This window comes from Stegostoma tigrinum, chromosome 23, assembly GCF_030684315.1.
Source record: "Stegostoma tigrinum isolate sSteTig4 chromosome 23, sSteTig4.hap1, whole genome shotgun sequence".
NCBI lineage: Eukaryota > Metazoa > Chordata > Chondrichthyes > Orectolobiformes > Stegostomatidae > Stegostoma > Stegostoma tigrinum.
Genome location: NC_081376.1, coordinates 6,406,623 through 6,427,284, shown reverse-complemented (window position 1 = coordinate 6,427,284; position 20,662 = coordinate 6,406,623). Strand labels below are relative to the sequence as shown.

At 43.5% G+C, this 20,662-nt stretch overlaps 1 protein-coding gene across 4 annotated transcripts in view; it reads left to right on the top strand.

Annotated features, from left to right (window-relative positions):
• The window catches only part of rhbdf1a (rhomboid 5 homolog 1a (Drosophila)), a 320,599-nt gene that overhangs the window by 65,424 nt on the left and 234,513 nt on the right, over positions 1–20,662 (top strand). For all 4 annotated transcript variants that reach the window (XM_059653890.1, XM_059653891.1, XM_059653892.1 and 1 more), the window contains exon 2: positions 18,507–18,583. The gene's annotated coding sequence lies outside the window, so the exon portion shown is untranslated. The remainder of the gene's footprint in view (positions 1–18,506; positions 18,584–20,662) is intronic.

Sequence of the window (20,662 nt, the reverse complement as noted above, 5' to 3'; positions counted from 1 at the left end):
CGAACATTAAGATACAAAAGCTTAAACCTTTTGGTATACGTGTTGAAAGAACCACTTCTTCCCTGTTAGACTTCTGAACGGACCTCTCAGATTTCAAACCTAATGGTGATCTTGCATTTTCTGCAATTTTGAGTAATGCTTTATTTCTTGCTGTGTCACCCTGTGATCTTTGTATGGTGTGATCTACCTGTACTGCACGCTGAAGAAAACGTTTTATTACTTTGCATGTGACCATAATAAAGCAAATCAAAGTTGTTTCTCTTTTTACGCAAATGCTACCAGACTTGCTGGTCAAACGCTATGATGGCAGCTGTAAGAAAACAGAATATGCTGAAACTATTTGAGGTTGGGTACCATCAGTAGAGAAAGAACCAGCTAAAATTTCAAGATCTGTGACATCGACATTGCTTGAGTAACGCCCGGACAGAGTACAGTACTATCCCCATTAAGAGCCCAGGGTCTGTAGGTTCGTGAGGTTGATCTGTGGTGAGCAGCCGTCAAATACTGTAGGGATTGTCTCCTCTTGGACAAACACAACCTTCCTCTCTCTTTCCCCAGAGTCTCCTGTTCTAAGTTTAATTCTGGAGTTTCCTCTTTTAGTTTGATTTCAGGAAACAAATTAAAATCCAGGTTTTAATGCAGAGAGCTGTGATGTCGTCGTCTTTCATTGCAACAGCTTCAGAACAGAAACCAGTCTGTGCGGTGGGGTTGTGATACCTTTTACATCTGGGGGGGGGGGGGGGGGGGGGTGGGGGAAATATGGATGAGTTGAGGCTAAAACCAGCTTGATGGACTGACTCCTGCCAGAAACGTGCTGCTATTTCTGAATTTGAGCTTTCTTTCATCCTTTTAGTTCCCATTTTTGGTGCCTTGTTGGACTTGTCCTGAGCTTCAAAGCTCAAAATCTGCTGCTCGCCGAGATTACTTGTCATAGATCTTCCAGGCTTCATCACAGTTCTCCACTCGTTAGCTGTTCAAACTTCACCCTTGGGGACAAAAACAGTTTGCCGGGAAAGCTCAGCAGGTCTGGCAGCATCTGTGGAGGAGAAAACAGTTAACGCTTCGGGTCGGGTGACCCTCCCTCAGAACTGCCAGGTAGAGTCACTGGACCCGAAGCATTAACTCTCTATTTTTCTCTTCCACAGATGCTGCCAGACCTGCTGAGCTTTTCCAGCAACTTTGTTTTTGTTTCTGATTTACAGTATCCGCAGTTCTTTTGGTTTTCACCCTTGGAGAGCTCCCAAGTCATTGCGGACTGCAGACAGAAACAATGTGTTGAGCTGCAAGCTGCACGCTGAACCCCAGTCACCCATCCTCAACCCTTGTGAGCTTTCACTAGCTCCATGTTACTCACTACACTACTTTTTGAAAATACTGATAGTCTTTTCATGACCTTCTCTCATTCTGATTCTGCAAACTCTTACCAATTTGCCCTGCCTTTCACCGGCTTCCTGCGCTATTTCTTATACACTGAATGGTTTTTGGCCATTTTAGACGTGTAAATCAATCTCATTCTCCCAATATTTCACCATCTCTTTTCACCAACCTCTTCAATCCGCTTTCTTTCTCACTCCATTATTTTCTCTTTGGTCTGAATTTTGCTTGTAATCCTGTGAGGACTTTGAGAAATGGTTTGTGAGTAATGGTTAGCACTCTGAACTTAGATTGCTGGATTCAACCCATATCTTGGGAGGGCTTCAGAATGTTTTTGATATGGAAAGATTGACACCTTCTCCCCCAAGGGAAAAACATTCTCTGAACAAGGGGTTAGCCATTTAAGACACACAAGGAGGAATTTCTTCTGAGGGCAGTGAATCTGTGGACCTCTTGAGTGTTTGAGGTTGGATCATTGACTACGTTCAAGGTTTGGATTGACAGACTTTTTTAGCCCTCTATTCTTTTTAATGGATTATAGGACAAGAGGTTGAGGATGATCAGATGATCTGAATGTCATGGTGGCTCAGTGGTTAGCACTGTTGCCTCAGCGCCAAGACCGGGGGTCAATTCCAGCTTTGGGTAACTGCAAATTCCACGCAGACTTTCTCCCAGTGTCTGTGCAGGTTTCCTCAGTGTCCTGGTTTCCTCCCACAGTCCAAGGATATACAGATGAGGTAGATTGCCCATGCTAAATGGGGTGTGTAGGTTAAGTGGATTAGCCATGCGAAATGCGGGATTACAGAAGATGGGGTAAAAGTGTGGGTCTGGATGGGATGCTTTTCAGAGGACTGGTGGATACTCGATGGGCCAAATGGCTTGCTTCCATATGTGAGCAATACTCTGATTCTTTGTAGAGTCATAACAGACCTGGAAGATTTAACTCTGTTTCTGTCTCTGCGGACACTGCCAGACTGCTGAGTTTCTCCACCCCTTTGTTTTTATTTCAGCTTTCCAGCATGTGGGGCATTTTGCTTTATCTGATATCAAATTGGCATAAAATGGAAAAGTTTTGCAAATGCTGGTAGGAAGTGCAGGAGTTCTACTGTTCTGAAAGGTCCTATTTGATCATCTTATTGAAAACCACATTCAATTAATTCCTGTATAGATTTTTAGTGTTAGTCATTAACCAGGCATCGTGACTGAAAAAAAACGGTGTGAAGCAGAGGAGCAGGAAGCTCCTCTGATGCTGCTTGGCCTGCTATTTTCATCCAGCTCCACACTGTATTATCTCAGATTCTCCAGCATCGGCAATTTCTACTATCAGTGTATTTGAAAAGGTGGATTAATGTTAGAAGACAGAGCTGAGCAAAGGCGATTAAAGCAAAAATGGCCAGGAGAGCAGGGTGCTGCTTTATAGAACAGAGCAAAATATCAGAAGATGCGCTTCTGGGATGTCAACAAATAGAATGTACCACCCTGGCATATTGAGCTGTTGGGACAGTTGACCAAAAACTTGCTCAGTGACAGAGGTTCCAAGGAGCATCTAAAATGAGGAGAGCTGGAGGGAAGCAGCAATTGGGTAAGGATTTCCAGGCCATGGAGCCTGGCAGCTAAAGGCAAGGCAGCCAATTACAGAATAAGTTTAAAACCATGGATGCCAAAAAGAACTGAATTGGAGCCAGTATCTTGTTAACATCAGAGGCATATTGGCCTTTTCCCCAGGAATGGTGCCTTGCCATTGAAGTATCTAGTTTTGTAGTCAAATAGTGATGCTTGATTTTAATTTTAGAAAATACACTTTATTCATAAAAATATCTTTATACATGTAGTTACTGAAGCAGTTGGTTCAGTACAGTAGCACGTGAAGAAACAAACAAACAAACAAATATTTGAGTTTGACTCTGTGCAACAGACAATCCAAAGGCATTTCTTACCTACAAGATTATATTTACATGTATTTGAGGCACTGCGAGGGTCTGATAAATGAATGGACCTGAATTTAACTTCAGCAGAAAGACCTTCTACTGTAGTCATTCCCCACTGAGCCATGGCAGCATCTGCCCAAGCTTTAGTGCATCCCTCAGCACGTAGCCCCAGATGCTGGAATGTGCCAGTCTGCAACACTGAATCAGCGTCAGCTCCTTGCTCTGGAAGACCAGCAATAATACTTTGAAAGGCCCCTTAAATTTGGAGCGAAGGAAAAGGCCCAGTATAGCTCTTACAAATTCACCTGGGCAGTCTACTGTTGAATGCTAACTACTTTGGTGCATTTGAGTTTGGAGCTAAATTCCAAATTGTTTAAACACAGCATGTCAATCCTTCTAAAATTTTTATTTTTAGATTACATTTGTGTGCTACCTGCAAGGTATGCTCTTCAGTTTTTTTTTAAGCACTTAGTTCTCTGCCAGTTAAACAGGAGACAAAACTCCCTTTAGGTGTTTATGATTTCACAGCCTGTCAAACCAGTTTCATTAAAACTGCCAGAGATAATATACAGGGATAAACCTGAAATAGGGTTGATGATTTCCAGAGACCCTAACGTTTGGAAATGTCTCCCAGCTCGTGTGTGAACTAATTGTATTTTATAAGCTATCACTGCACCATAGAAAATGCATGCAAATAAGTTTAGGAATGATGCCAGAGATCAGCAGGATTACTGACCAGACTGGAGCACTTGCTTTCTTTTGTTTAATAAAGGCTGAGGAGTAGCCTATCTGTCTTTAAAATTATGAATGATTTCTATAGGGTTTCTCCTGTTGAGGGAGAGCATGTAACTGGAGGCCGTTGACATAAAATCATTGCAATTGTGGGGAAATTGGGCTACAGTTGTCAAACTCCCATCATTTAACTTTGTTACGCCCATGGAAGTCTCAGGTACTAGTTTCAAAAAGGACACATTAACTAAATATGGCTGTTGTGATTGCCTGACTAGCCCAGGCCACTGTTGAATATACATTGTGGGCTGCCTTGGAATTACCATTTTAATCTGAAGGCATTTGCATCTCTGATTTTACTCGCACTTGCATGATAAATTAATACATAGTTGAAGAGTCAAAGGATGGAAAAAGACACTTCGATCCAACTCGTTGACACTGACCAGGTTTCCAAACTAAACTAGTCCCATTTGTAGTGCCTGTGTTTGGACCCATTTCCTGTAAACCTTTCCTTGCCATGTACCCACCCAAATGTCTTTTAAATGTTGTAATTGGACCTGCCTCCTCCACTTGCATGTGGAGCACAAACATTAGTATGGATTGTTTCTGTGGTGTATATTCTTGTAAGGGCCCATTGATTAGGTGGAGGGTTGGAAGTTTTCAGACCAAAGGAGGCAGCGATTATAGAAATGACAGAAATAGAAGATCTACATGAAACCAAGCGGTATGTTGTGGTCCCATATCATCATTTTAGTAGAGAGGTCTTTTTCTATCCTATCTCCTGTGGAAGTTGAGAGCTGTGAAGGGATTGCCTGGACTCCTCCTGCCATCCGTTTCCTCCTCTTGTCTGTTCTGGATGTGAAGTTAGAAAATACACCTCATGACGTTTGCTACATTTTTTTGCGAAGGCCGGCTACAATGGTTACTGCTGCCCTTTGACTCATCACTGACTTAAAATGTTGCTAATCCTTGTGGTTTAGTGTCTCCCAATATGACTGTTAACTGATGTCACTGCTAATTTGGTTTCGGTGCTGAAGGCAGAGCATCCATTTGGCTGCTCGTAAGCTACAGACAGGGTGAGTTTATAATGTTGTTGAATCCACTTAATCTTTCAGGTGCTTGCAGGCCTTCGGTAGTTGTGTTCCTTTCAAATTCAGCTTCTTCCTGAGAAGTTTGTGTACTTCCTGAATTTAAGTAGTGCTTGAAGGGTTTGACTAATGCCTTGTGATTGTGATTTTCCTTATCAAAGTATCTGCTGCAGTTTATGGCCAATTAATTGACTGCTTCTGGATTTTCTATGAAACTTGGAATACTTATGATAACACGTATGAGAAGCCCTTCAAATGCTTATTGTTTAATTGAAAGTGGAATTCCAGAGTAATCATATTTGTTTAGTTAAACTCCAGTCAGCTTTTCAGGGTCTCAAAAAGATCCCAAAAATTAGTGGGACTTTCCAGTGCAGTCCTGGATTAACCTTGATTTGTGAAGCAGAGTGACACCAACAGTGTGTTTTCAATTTCCACACCAGCTGAGGTTGCTGTCCTCCTCAATCTTTCTCCACCGCCGCCACCCCACCCCAATCAACTTCACATGAGGTGTGGTCACCTTGTATAAACCACCACTGTTCATTCTCTCTAATGAGAGAGCAGCCTGATGGTCACTAAGTCATACAGCACAGAAACAGACCCTTCAGTCCAACCAGTCCGTGTCGACCGTAACCCCAAACTACACTAGTCCCAGATAAGTGTGCAGCTGGATGAACACAGCAGGCCAAGCAGCCTCAGAGGAGCAGGAAGGCTGCCATTTCGGGAGAAGAAGCAGAAGAGTCTCGACCCAAAACGTCAGACTTTCCTGCTGCTCTGCTGCTTGGCCTGCTGTGTTCGTCCAGCTTCAAGTGTTATCTAAAGAAAGTGTGTTTTTTGTCTTAAATCTGGCAGTTTGACTAACCAAATTTCATCTGGTGCACAACACTTTATTTATCTTTTTAAAGAAAATGGTTATTGTCTGGACTATCCTCTGAATATTTTGAGGGGGTTTGGTCTGGCCCATAACCCTAGTCGTGACCTTTATTGAATGGCTGAGCTAGTTTAAGGGATGCTTCCTGCCTCCTAATTCATGTTTGCATAATATTCTGCACAGATCTTTTCATTTGAGCATGAGCAAATCTTGGAGGGACATTCCACCCGTGGGGATCTAAGGAGATGCAGAATAGCAGCAAATTGAAATAAAAAGGCGCAAAATTCTGAAGATTGCTGACTAATTAGAAGATTGGACTGAAAAAAAGTTTGGAATGTAAGAACCAAGTTTCCACAGGGTTTAAGGAGGGAGAAGATTTTTTAATTACTGTAGTTACATGTACTGAGGCACTGTGAAATGTTTTGCATGCAGTATAGGCAGATCAGACCATGCGAAGTGGCTCAGTGGTTAGCACTGCAGCCTCATAGCGCCAGGGACCCGGGTTTGATTCCACTCTCGGGCCACTGTCTGTGTGGAGTCTGTACGTTGTCCCCCAGGTCTGTGTGGGTTTCCTCCCATGGTCCAAATATGTGCAGGCTAGGTGGATTAGCTGTGCTAAATTGCCCATAGTGTTCAGGGATGTGTAGGTTTGGTGGCTTGTAAGGGGATAGGTCTGGATGGGATCCTCTGAGGGTTGGTGTGGACTTGTTGGGCCAAAGGGCCCATTTCCACACCATTGGGATTCTATGATTAACACAAAATGCACTAAGGCAATAGAACAGACTGAGGAATACAATATTGCAGCTGCAAAGAAGGTGCGCACAGCAATATCAACATTTTAATTAAGTTGGGACATCCATTCAAAAGCCTAGTGATCAGAGGGAAGAAGCTGTTCTTGAACCTGTCGGTACGTGTGATTAAGCTTGTATCTTCTGCCTAAGAGATTATAAGGGGGTGGGAAGGCTCTTTGATTATGCTGGCTGCTTTCCTGAGGAGGTACAGATGGAGTTAATGGATGGAACGCCGGCTTGTAATGAATGTGGGGTCAAATTCCGTCTATAGGGTTAGCGAATTACACCTCTGTTTTGAATTCTGACCTACAATGACGAGACAGAATACAGGAAAGTATGTGCGCTTAGTGTCAAGATAACCATCTCTCACTAAATGTCAGTAAAATGAAAAATAGCTGGTCATTGACTTCAGGAAGCAATATGGAGGAAACGCCCCTGACTGTCAATGATGCTGAGGTGGAGATGGGACTAGCCAGACAGAGCAATGGCCCTCCAAGAGTTTGTCTGAGGAATTAATGCTTTTGAAAGCAAAGAAATACGGATGGACTAAACAGACATTTTGCCTCTGTCTTCATTATAAAGGATACAAATGCCATCCTAGAAATAATTTTAATTAAGTGGTGAAGGGGAGCAAGGAGGTTAAAATGATTTATGATAACCAGGGATAGGCTTCTGAGAAAATATTTTAGAACTAAAAGGTGACAAGTCCCCAGGTCTTATGGATTTCAGTGTAAGATCTTGGAGGAGATGGTTGTGGAGTTGGCAGATATATTGGTTTTAGTTAAGTCAGTTCAGTTTCACAGATTCATTAAAAGGAAATCATGTTGAGCAAACCTGTATTGAGGCTTTTGAGTGAGTTACTTACAGCAGAATTGAGGGATGTGGTGTATTTAGATTTTTCAGGAGGTTTTGAAACAGTCTTAGGCAGGAAGTTGGTAAAATCAGGGTAGATGGGTATTGGGGCTAATGCACTGGTATGGAATGAGAGCTGATTATCAGACCAAAAAACAGGAGGAATAATTAGGTTGTTTTTGGGCTAGAAGGCTGTTACACTCGGAGAACCATAGGGATCGGTGCTAGGTCCATAACTATGCAAAGTCTGTAATCTGAGTGAGTGTTGGAATCAATTAATATTTTGCTGATAGCACAAGACAAGGTAGGAGGTTAGAAGGAGGCTTCAGGCCTGGTGCATGGGCAAGGCCATAATGGAAGCAGGACAGTGTGAATGTGTGCTGTATCACACTTAAAAACAAAAGGATGAAATCATAGGGATAACAGCTGTTGTCATTGAAAAGGAGCCACCAAAAGGTAGCATTCCCATACAGCTATGGGAAGTAATAAAGAAGGCACATAATATTGTTGGCCCTGAGCCCTGGTGCGGTGATAGTGACACTGCCTCTGGGCCAGGAGGCACTGGTTCAAATCTCACCTGCTGCAGTGATGTGTAACACCAACATCTCTGAACAGGTTGACAAGGAAATAACAATATGTTGGCCTTCCCAAGGGAATTTGAGTACAGTTATCTAGCTGCAATTGTATAGAGCTTAGGTGAACATTATGTCCAGTTTTGGTTGCCTTGTCTTTAAAAACACATCTACTTGTCCTGGAATGAGTGCAGTGGGCAGTTCATCAAACTAACCCCTGGGATAGTGTTAGTATTTTACGCGGTGAGTTGGATGAAACTGGATTTGTATTCTGTAGAGATTGAAAAGCAAGAGATGATCTCTTTTTGAAGTGTACAGAACTCTGGAAGTAGATGGGATCATTTCCTTGGCTAGAGTGTCTAGGATCGGAGGGGGGGTGGGGGGGAGTCCCAGAACAAAGGACAGGCTGAGATGAGGAGGAATTTCTTCACTGGTGATGAATTTTTGGAATTTTCAGCATTTTCTACCCCAGATGGGTGTGAAAATGGTTGCATTTCCAGAAGCTAATGAAAGTAAAGACCATGGAAGTCAGGTGGGCTGATCGGCTTTCTCCTATTGCTAAAATTCTATAAACTCTGACAAAATTCCATTAAATTAAGAAACAGCAAATGCAACTGTTTGGAAATTGAATTAGGGAAGTTTTTTTAATACAGTTGTAGGGTACCTTTTTGTAGCATTGTGTACAGTTTTGGCCACGTTTCTGTGTATATCCTTAAAAATGCCATTAGAAGCAGCGCAGAGGAGGTTCACTCGACTGACTCCTGGGGTGAAGGAGCTGCCTTGTGAAGGGGCGTTGGATCTGTAGCTATTGGAGATTAGGTGAAAGAGGTAATCAAATATGCAAGACCCTGAATAGCTTCGATAAGCTGGAAGAGGGTGTTTCCTCAAAGTCTAAATCTAATGGTCGCCATTTTAAAATTCAAGACAGATGCCTTTTTAAGACAGCTGAGGCATTTTGATTGAGGGTTGCGTCTTACTAAGATCTTGACATAAAGCCTTCACACGTGAAAGATGAAAACCAGGGGAATGTAAGACGGAAGTGAGTAGGATGTTTGAGAGTTGAGTCTGTGGCGTTCTTTTTCCCTGAGAATGGCGGGGGGCAGGGTCATTGAATGTTTTTAAGGCAGAGGTAGGTTGGTGGATTCTCGATTTGACAGGGGAGTGCAGGGGTGTTGTGGCCAGCAACAATTTTTGATTGCGCAACCAAATGGTGGATCAGGCCTAAGATGCCCGGACGCCTTAATCCTGCTCCTGGTTTGTGGGATTGCTGTGTGTGTGGCATGGCTGGGGTGAGAGAATGAACTTCCAGCATTTTGTTACCATGGTCCCAGTCAGTGTTGACTGGGTAGAGTATACATGACACATTTATGGCTGCAAGGCACACCTGGGTGGTCGCAACTTGGGTGTTGGCTGAGCCTGTTGATGTAGCAACTTCCTGTAACAGGCTCCCTTTGTAAGCTGTAAGGAAAGTTGATGGATCTGTTGTGGGGCAGAAACCCTTTTGGCTTGGTTGCATGTTTGTTGTTGGATATATTCAAAGATTTCACCCATTCCTGTTGCACAGTCCTTTTGGCATTTTCTTCATGGGTGAACATTTTAACACAGTTGTCATCCATTTGTCCCAAACCTGTTGGTGACTTGTCTGGCTCATCTTTGATCGCAGGGTGAAGGGATTGGTGCTGCTGGAGACCTACTGAAAGAGTGTTTGTGTTTTTGTTAAACCATTTTCCCCCACTTTCCTAGTGTACGTTACAGTCTTGGCCTCGTTCATTTTCACACTAAAGCTGTTCAGGAGATTAATTGAGATAACACGCTGTAGAGCTGGATGAACCCAGCAGGCCAAGCAGTATCTCAGGATCAGGAAGGCTGACGTTTCGGGCCGAGACCCTTCCCTTTTGTTTTCTGAAGAAGGGTTTAGGCCTGAAACGTCAGCCTTCCTGATCCTGAGATACTGCTTGGCCTGCTGTGTTCATCCAGCTCTACACCGTGTTATCTCAGATTCTCCAGCGTCAGCAGTTCCTACTATCCCAGGAGAATTAATTCATATTTATCGTGAATGACAACATTAGGCCATGCAGCAATGACACACAGGTGCAAACGTTATGACAGTGGAAAAGCAGCTGCCTAGACCCTCAACGTCAGCTTTCCTGCTTCTCTGCTGCTGCTTGGCCTGCTGTGTTTGGGTTAGTAATGTTTTTAATGTAAGTTAGGCACTTCACATTCTAACAATGTCTGTCTGGATTTTGGACAACTTTTTCTTTAGAAAAACAAGTGTACCTGTTCCCTATTTAAAACAGTGGCTTACATGTTGAAAATGAATTTGGTGCCTCTTACAATTAATCCTTGCGCCTCAGGAAGGGGATAACTGCAATTAAGGCCATCATTCTCTACCATTCCCTGATCGCTTTTGCTGGAAAAGGAAGAGATTTAAATAATGGAAAATTAGAGAGATGGTGGATCAATCAAACAGATATTTTGCACTGCTCAGGATGCAAATAAACAAAGCTTTTCACAGTATTTCAGGACACGTGACCAAATCAATCAATCCAATAACATCCCAGAAATGAAGGTGATACAGCAGGCCTAAGAGAGGGTAGAGCTTCAAGGAAAATTGTACAGAGAGAAACCTTCTACATCAAACAGATGTTCACTTGCACATCTGCTAATGTGGTATACTGTATCTGCTGTTCCCGTTGTGGCCTGCTGTACATCGGGGAAACCAAGCAGAGACTCTGAGACAGCTTTGTGGAACACCTACACTCGGTTCGCAACAAACAACTGCACCTCCCAGTCATGAGCCATTTCAACTCCCCCCTCCCACCCCTTGGACACTGTGTCCATCCTGGGCCTCCTGCAGTGCCACACGATGCCACTCAAAGGTTGCAGGAACAGCACCTCCTATATCGCATGGGAACCCTACAGCCCAATGGTATCAATGTGGACTTGACAAGCTTCAAAATCTCCCCTCCCCCTACCGCATCCCAAAACCAGCCCAGCTCGTCCCTGCCTTCCTCCCACCTCAATCCCCACCTCCTACCTACTACACTCATCCTACTTCCTTGACCTGTCCGTCCTCCCTGGACCGACCTATCCCCTCCCTAACTCCCCACCTGCACTCACTTTTACTGGCTCCAACCCCACCACCTTGACCAGTCTGCCCCCCCTCCACCTATCTTCTCCTCCTTTTATCCATCTTCTGTCCGCCTCCCCCTCTCTCCCTATTTATTTCAGAACCTCCTTCCCCTCCCCCATTTCTGAAGAAGGGTCTCGACCCAAAATGCCAGCTTTTCCTGCACCTCTGATGCTGCGTGGCCTGCTGTGTTCATCCAGCTCTACACCATGTTATCTCGGATTCTCCAGCATCTGCAGTTCCTACTATCTTGGGAGATTAATTATTCTGCTTTTGGTGCCCAGTTTTGTTCAGTAACACAATTCAATGAAAGGAATTTTCTGCCCTTTTTTGTTGTTATTTACTATGAAGCAATTCTGCACAACTAGCATGAGCTAGTAAATTGCTTATTATGCTGTTGTGGAAAATTGTGATCATTTGCAAGCTCTGTAATTACAATGGGAATTGTTGGCTGCAAAACTGTGAATAAATTCAGTTCCCAATGGGAATTCCCACAAGTTGCTGAACAAAAGCTCTCTGTTTCCGATTCATTCCTTGGCAAGGACTGTAGAGATGCCTATGGTCTGAGCCCATAAATCTGGAGAATCTGGGAGCTGGAGGAGATTACATTTTGAGAGAGTAAGGAAAGAGATTTTAAAACTGGTTTGTCAGACATTAATTATTGTACATGTGTGGCATGAAACGGTTGTTTTTGCTTCATGAACCATGTGTTGCAGTCTTAATCTGCGTAGACCGCCCGATGTCTCTGGATTTGGCATCTGCCTGGTTCATGCTCAGTTGACCTGTTGGTCTCTGGCTCCTGCACGATGGGATGGTAATTCTGTTTGGGTTCTCTTTCCAATTTTATCCAATTGCCCACTCTTTTAAAAAGACCTTCCAAAGTCGTATGCTCACTTGTGGGGGAGGCTGTGACACAGTGGACCAGCAATCCAGAAATACAGGATAATGTACTGCCAACATTGGTTTGAATCCCACCACAGTAGATGGGGATGTATGAATTTTGTAAAAATCTCGAATAAGAGCTCGTCCAATGGTTACCTGTCAATTTATTGTAAAAGGCCATCTGGTTCACTGATATCCTTCAGGAAAGCAAATTTTATTGTAGCCTTAGTGGATTTTGGTGGGTATGCTTAATTTAACTTCTCCTTTTCTCTGCCACCTGGCCTAGAGGTGCACCTTCGCTCTGCTGATCAGAGCAGTTGCCATCACATTCTACGCTAGCAGGTGCCAGCATGGAGAATACTAGGCAGGATCATACCACCTTGTGATAACCAAGTCCCTGCCAACATCCAGACCTTGGATGAGGCTTTGATGTTGTGTGGCAGCTTCAGTCCTGGGAGTAGTTGTTGGTAACGCAGAGTTCATCAAGTACACAAAGTTCAGGAAAGCTTTGTCCATGACCATTGATTATGTCCAATCTGTGATGACCCAGGTATTTTGATTATGAATCACTGTCTTCATTAATAAATGCATTGGGATCACCCAAAGTGAATAGCCACTCACCATTTGCAGTGTCCCTCTGTGTGTCACTTAGAGAGATTTCAGAAACGTTTTTTTTTGTCTGAGGTGCTGACGCAGTGTTTGTATCAAAGCACAAATGATGCTGACTGCATCTCTGGAAGATTACAGCTGCAGGGAAGTTGGATCCCTCTGAAATTGCTCCTGCCAACTCAACTGAATGTCAACCAGCCCCTCACTACAGACTCGATGCTGTGTTCACACTGGTTTTCCATGGCAGCAGAAGGAAGCATTAGCCTCCTGAGTAAAGCCTGTGCTGGCTAATCTCGTTTTCACGTGGATCTGTTATGTTGACACCAAGCTGGCTCCGCTCCCTGTCAATCAGGGCTGTCTTGCCTGCTTTAGCATCTGGGTGAGGGCTATTGTTCATGCCTGGGTAAACCATCCTCATTGTCCAGATGTAAAACAGAAAGATGACCTCTCTAGCCTGGACGTGGTTTTAGGACCTCTTTTGCGTCGTAGCTTTACGCTTACGAGAAAGCGTTTGGGACCAAGACAGACTGGTCAAGGACTGTCTTTGGATCTCAGCTTCATCAGAACTCTGTTTTCTGTACCTCAATGCTAACTGCCATTGTACACAACTTGAGATGTACCAGGCCCTAATTTCACTTATCTTTGGGAGACTATTCTCGACATGTGCTTCTCTCTGTCAGTCTCTGTCTCTCAGACTTTTCTAACTCCACTCACACTGCTATTTATGCCCAGTGGGGAGCAGCTCGGTGACATGACTGGAAGGGTGCTCCAGGGTCCTAAAGCCATTGCACAGCACACTTGCCTACGATCTATATCTGCCCCCTCTCCATCTAGAATAAAGAGTAATTTGTGTGCCCAGGGTCTAATTGAAGTGTGAATTACTCATCAGGACTCAGGTTGTCACAGGTACAAAGATCGTGTCTTCAAGATGTGGCATTCTATGGCCCTTCTTGAAGCATTCACTCCCCATTTACTTCTACCTCAGTACCCATCTACCTCTGTCTACAGTGTCCATCTGTAAACTTAGCTACCTCTGTGGAGGCCCAGCTTGGCAGATTGTTAAATCAGGTTCTGCCAGCTTATACAACACCACAGTAAATTGATCACACCAAGAAAGCCCACACTTCTAATATCAGAACCTGTCTCAGAACCAAAACCCTCCCAAAACACCCACATTAACTTCACCCCAATGGACCCTACAGTTAATTATAAATCTCCCTGCCACAGTACTAAAGTCCTCAAGCCTCATGACAACACTTCAGTCCCTCCAAATAGACCCCCAATGCACCATAACAGTAAATCCACCCCCGTTAAAGCCAACCACAGGACTAATACCGTGCAAATGACAATCCTTCCCAAAATAATGACTTCTCACTGTGAGGGTAGATACCTCTTAACCCTCATGATAGCACTAAAATTAGACTGGGGAACATGCAGCTTTTGGTAAATCGGCAAGGTCTCTTCTACCCACATGAGACTTTGAGGACATCCATCTGGGCCTGTGCGCTACTAGAAGAGTTTCAATCCTCTTCCCCCACCCAACTATTACAGTGTCAAAGGTAAGGGCTCACTGTCTGACTCCAAGGTGTAATCCTCAGGGGTATAGGTGGACTGCACCAGTTTCCAGCATCCTGCCAACCCCCTTCCCCTCACAGCCTGGCCTCAACTTCCAATCTCCATGGCTTCCGGCCTGTCCCGTACAAAGACATCAATATTTGTAAAGAAATGGTACTGGGAAAATGATGGCATTGAAGGCGGATAAATCCCCAAGGCCTGATAATCTTCATCCCAAAGTACTTAAGGAAGTGGCTCTCAAAATAGTGAATGCATTGGTGGTCATCTTCCAGAGTCTATAGAATCTTGGAACAGTCCCTGCAGATTGGAGGGTGGCTAATGTCACTCCAGTATTCAAAAAGTGAACTAGGGAGAGAACAGGGAATTGTAAACCCGTAAGCCTGGCAACAGTAGTAGGGAAAATTCTCCAATCCGGTATCAAGGACTTTATAGCGGAGCATTTAGAAAGCAGTGGCAGGATCAGGCGGAGTCAGCTTGGATTTATGAAGGGTAAATCATGCTTGACAAATCTGTTGGAATTCTATCTCATCCAGCTCTAATTGATGCAACAGGAAATCTTGGATTTTGAAAGGAGTGTAAATAGTTCAGAACAGACTAGTAACTTCAATTGGAGCATCTGGAACCAGCAATTTGTTTTCTTTTGAGGGAGTGGTTCTTCAGTGTGTTAACCTGAAGAAAATATGTTTAACAACATGAGGCATTTTGTTTAGCTTCACAAGTCTTTTTCTTTAGCTATCCAGTGTTCTGACCACCTATGACTTAATGTGAATCCAAATGTGAGGACTTGTGTTGATTTTTAAATAAACAAATGAATAATAGGCATCATAATGAGACATGCAAACTCAATGTTATTGGTTGCATGGCAAGTATCTTTGTTACAATGCTTCCTCAGTGCTCTGCATGTTACTTGCATGCTTTATAGTGCAGGAGGAGGCTAGTTGGCGTTTGATGGCCATGCCTGCCCTTTGCAACCATGTGTCTAGTCCTGTAACATGGAGTCAGACTGCTTTTGTTTTTGAACAAAAGTGTGTGTGTGTGTACACGCACTTGTCTGAGAGTATATGCTGTGGCAGGCTCACGTGTGGTGTAACATGAACCCAAGGTCCAGAGAGGCTTTCCTTGTGGGTATAGAACTTGGCTATCAGCCTCTGCTCAGCGATTTTTGCACTGTTGTGTTTCTTGGCCCACGTGGGAGAATGTTTACCTGAATGTCCTTGACTGCTGAAGTGTTCCCGAATGGGATGGAACACCCCTGTCTGGTGATTGTTGTGCAATGTCCGTTCATCTGTTGTCATAGTGTCTGCATGGTTTCACCAATATTACCATGCCTCGGGACATCGCTGCATGCAGCGTATGAGAGACACCTTTGGCCGAGTCATGTGACTATCTGCCATGCACACGGTGGGTGGTGTTCCCACATGTGATGGTAGCGTCCATGTCAGTAATCTGGGTGCCACGGTGGCTCAGTGGTTAGCTCTGCAGCCTCACAGCTCCAGGGACCCAGGTTCGATTCCAGCCTCGGGCGACTGTCTGTGTGGAGTTTGCACCTTGTCCCTGTGTCTGTGTGGGTTTCCTCCCACAGTCCAAAGATGTGCAGGCTAGGTGGATTGGCCATGCTAAATTGCCCATAGTGTTCAGGGGGGTGTGGGCTATAGGGGGATGGGTCTGGATGCGATGCTTCAAGGGGCAGCGTGGGCTTGTTGGACCAAATGGCCTGTTTCCACACTGTAGGGAATCTAATATCTTGCAGAGGTTGCCATGACAGGGTTGTGTGGTGCTGTGGTCGATGTTTTCCTGAAGGCTGGGTAGTTTACTGTGAACAATGGTCTGTTTAAGGATTGGTGGTTGTTTTGAAGTTGAGAAGTGGAGGCGTGGGGATCATCTTGGCGCGATGCTCATTGTCTTCGATAACATGTTGAAGGCTGCGAAGATGGTGCAGTTTCTCCTCTCCCGGGAAATACTGGCTGATGATCAGTGTTCTATTGGTTGTATCCAGTGCCAGTCCTCTGAGGAGGTCATGACAATTTTTTTGCTGTTGCATGTTGGAACTGGTGATCGATGAGTTGAACATCATATCCTGTTCTTATGTGGACATCCTTCATCACATTCAGGTGTCTGTTGCGTTGCCCTTATCTGAGCAGACCCTGTGTATGTATAGCATTTGTAGGGGATGGCCTTTAATAATATACTCAGGATGGAAGCTGGAGAAGTGCAGCATCATCAGCCTTGCAGTAGACTGAGGTACTGGGGTGTCCACCCTTGATGGTGATGCATGTGTCCAAGAATGACACTGATTGTAAAGAGTAATCCATGGTAACTTTGACAGTGGGACAAAACTTGATATCACTATGTAGTCGCCTTAGTGATACCTCACCATGAGTTCAAAGGAAGAAAATGTTGTCAATGTATCTGGTGTAGAGCATTGGTTGGAGGTCCTGTGCAGTAAAGAAATCTTGTTCAAACCTATGCATGAAAATGCATATTGGCATATTTGGGAGCAAATCTGGTCCCCATGGCTGTTCTGTGTGTCGGGCTATTGAAGACGAAGACCGCAGAGTTTTGTACCCACGAGGAGGGCATCAATTATTATCTTGGGTTCATGTCATGCGACATGTGACCTCACCAGCCCATATGCTCGCTTGTTCACTCTCGCTCATTCACTCTCTCGCTCGCACACTTTTGCTCACACGTGTATACATGGGCTTCACTGGAGGCACACTGATAATGTTACCTTGCAGCGTAATGAAACATTTGCAACCAAATCCACTAGCTTGGCGAGCATTTCTACAACCTTGTGTACACATGAACATGTATATTTATGGGTTAAATTATTCCATCCGAGATGTTTATGTATTTGCACGTGCGTTCTATTTTGTTCAAAAAGTAATGAAACCAGTCTGACTCCAGGTTAAAACACAGATTCTAAATTAAGGCCTTACACCTAAAGTGCATTGTCAGACCCGCGACGTCACTTCTTGTATACGCTAATAAAACGTTTAAATTATCTCGGGGCAATGTCTTGAAAGAAATTGCGGGATTTGCATTTTAATCAATAGAAACCTGCGTCTGCTTTCAGAGATTAACCAGGAGGTGGTCAGTAAGACATTTTCAGGGTTGTTACCTTTCTGCTTATAAATTGTCATTATTCATCCTCTTCCACACTACACCTGAGGAAGGATCAGATCTCTGAAGACTAGTGTTTTCAAATAAACCCGTTGGACTATAACCTGGTGCTGTGTGATTTTTGATGTAGGGAGACAGTTTGCTGTTTCGTGCACAAAGTATTTTCTGCTCAAATGTGTAGTTATCACTACAATTGTAGCTAGTCAGTGACTTCTTTTGGGCAACAATTGAAGGTAATATGTTTAATATCAATGTCAAGAATTTACTTTATTATAATCCATGATTTAATTGAACACTTCCTGTTCATTCCCTCTCGGAATTGATAACTAGAAATAGCACTGTAGAGTTAGAAGCTGGAACTCCACCTTCAGCTGTTTAGGATGTTATATTAGCCTTTATGTTTTATAGAATAAATGAGTTCATTGTTCTGAAAAATTTGTGATAAATGAATATCTCTGGAATCCTGCGGGGGGGGGGGGGGGGGAGTTATTTTGTACCTGTAGCTAGATTGATGACAAAAAAAACACAGGTATTAAGATGTAGAAGATGTTAAATGAAGTTTTTGGAAATGTTCAATCCACTCGGCCTTCCAAAGATTTGGTCGACCTGCAGTCTCTACGTGCTTAACAAAAATAGAAATTGCTGGAAAAGCTAGAGTCTGGCAGTATTTGTAGAGAGAATTCAGAGTTGATGTTTCAGGTCTAGTGACCTTTTTCTTTGAGATGAGTTTGCAGCAAAGTAAAATTCGTTCGGAGGGCCTGAAACGTTAACTCTGATTTCTCTCCACAGATGCTGCCAGATCTGTTTAGCTGTTCCAGCAATTTCTGTTTCGGTTTACAGCATCCGCTGTTCTTTCAGTTGTTACTCTACATTTTAAGTTTGTTGTGAATACTTGATCTATAAACATAGGGTTGCATAAACCTGTCTGCTTATTTTGGACGCAACTAAATTGAACTTTTCTCTCCTCTCTTTCCCGCTGTTACAGAAGCGAAATGCATGTGTGATATGGAAAACTTCTTGGACTACTGCATTGAAAGAAAGCAAATCCCTTGGAAAAAGAAGGTATGAATATACATGGAATGTAAATGGAAGTACATAACTTCTGAGGTTGACTTGCTCGCTGAGCTGGCTGGTTTTTGTTCAGTCGTTTTGTCACCATGCTAGGTGACTATGGTGAGTAGTGTCATTTCTGGTTTTGATCGGTGTGGGATGTGCTGGAAATGACACTACTCACTATAATGGACCAGAGACACTAAATTCTAAGCGAAGTAGAATAACATCGCTTCATCGGAGGTATCACTGATGATGTTACCTAGAATGGTGACAAAACGTCTGAACGAGAACAAGCATGTTCAGCGAGCAAGTCAACAACCTCATCCACAATTCGGGCCACAGATCTTTGCTAAAAGTTTAAAGTACATAACTTCTCCGTGCTGCAGACTTTTAGAAGGCATCAGATCTCATTGTGGCAGTCAAATTTCACATTAGTTGAATAAATTGGCCTACGCTGTATGAAGCTTTGCCCTGCAGGGCCTGATGTGTGTTTCCTTGTCTGGCAGAAAAAGAGCGAAATAAGAATTTATTTTTATACGGCACCTTTGATAAAGTGAGGACAGCCATTGTTATCCATCCCAGATGCACGGCAGCCAGTGTGAACAAAGCAGGTTCCCACAAGCACTGATAAAATAATAGGCAGGTGGTCTTTTTAGAGGATTTGGTTGAGGGTTATCTACTGGCCAGAATGTACGAAAACCCAAATACACCGCTTTAATTAAAAACACAGCCAATGAAATGAAAGATGAGGCAGGCTGAGGAATACTGAATATCTCTGATACCTGGGGCTCAAAAAACTTGTCCCAAGCCCAAAAAGGTCTCCAGTGGTCTGTGGTATAATTTTATTTTCTGAGAGCGCGTTTTAAATCGGCACAGTTCGATTCATTTTGATTTTGGATTTTTCTGGACAATCAGTTTTTTTTTTACTGCACTTTCAATATTTGTGTTTCAAGGTTTTGAAGCCCATTTCTAAACCTGTATCATCTCCTCTTTGAGATATTTGTTAAAGCAGACCATGTATCTCTTTTTCATACTCAATTACTCCCTCCACATCTCTCTGCCTGCCTTTTGCTGTCTGCTTGTTTTCCTCAGTGCCTTGGGAGCTCTTGGGATCACTTCTCCATGTTAAAAGAGACTGGAGATGTGAGTTGTGGCTGGAACTAATGTTTGGTGTTACGATGGGATATTCCATTATCCTGAGCTGGATACTGCTCTCTCTTGACCATCGGTTGTAGTTTGCAAACCAGAGTGGCTGCTCACTTTGTTTTTTTTTATTTAGACAGAAGTGTTCTGTTAACTATTTATGATTTGAAAAATAACTGCTGTCAATTGATTTCTAATTTAAAAGTGTAAATTCAAATAAGTGTGTGGGGGGACAAGTATGTGATATGCACTTGTTCCTGCATTCTCAACACTTCAATAGCTACTGAAATGCTTTTTAAAATTTATCATATTGAAGGCTACTTTTTTTTAAAACTTTGGCATTATGATAATCTGGTTAAAATATTTGTCAAATGAAAGAAGCAAACTACAAGTTAGAGAGCCTTCTGTGCCACGAGCCATATTTTCCAGTTTGCCATGGATTATAGAATCGTAACAGTGTGGAAGTAGGCCACTTGGCCCATCAATTCCATGCTGGTCCTCCAAGGAATACCTCACCCTATAACCCTGGATTTCTCATGACCACCTAACCTGCACATCTTTGGACTGTGGGGAGAAACCGGAGCACCCGGAGGAAACCCACGCGGACACGGAGAATGTGCAAACTTCAGACAGCCCGAGTTTGGAATTGAACACGGGTCCTTGGTACTGAGGCCGCAATGCTAACCACTGAGCCACCACGCTGCTCTGACTCTTTAGAGACTGAGCCTGTTCAGGTTTTTGGGCACAGTAATAAGTTTGTGCTGTCAGCAGGTGAAGGCTGTCAGTATTCCTGTGTCCAATCTGGAGGCAGGTAAGGCATGTCATTGACCAAGCTTAACATCTCTCTGTCCTGAAATTGTATTCAGCAATGTTGGCATTTTCATAGCATTGGAAGTAGAGCAGCAGTTTCATTAAAATTACATTTAGTGTTATGTTTTGCTACTT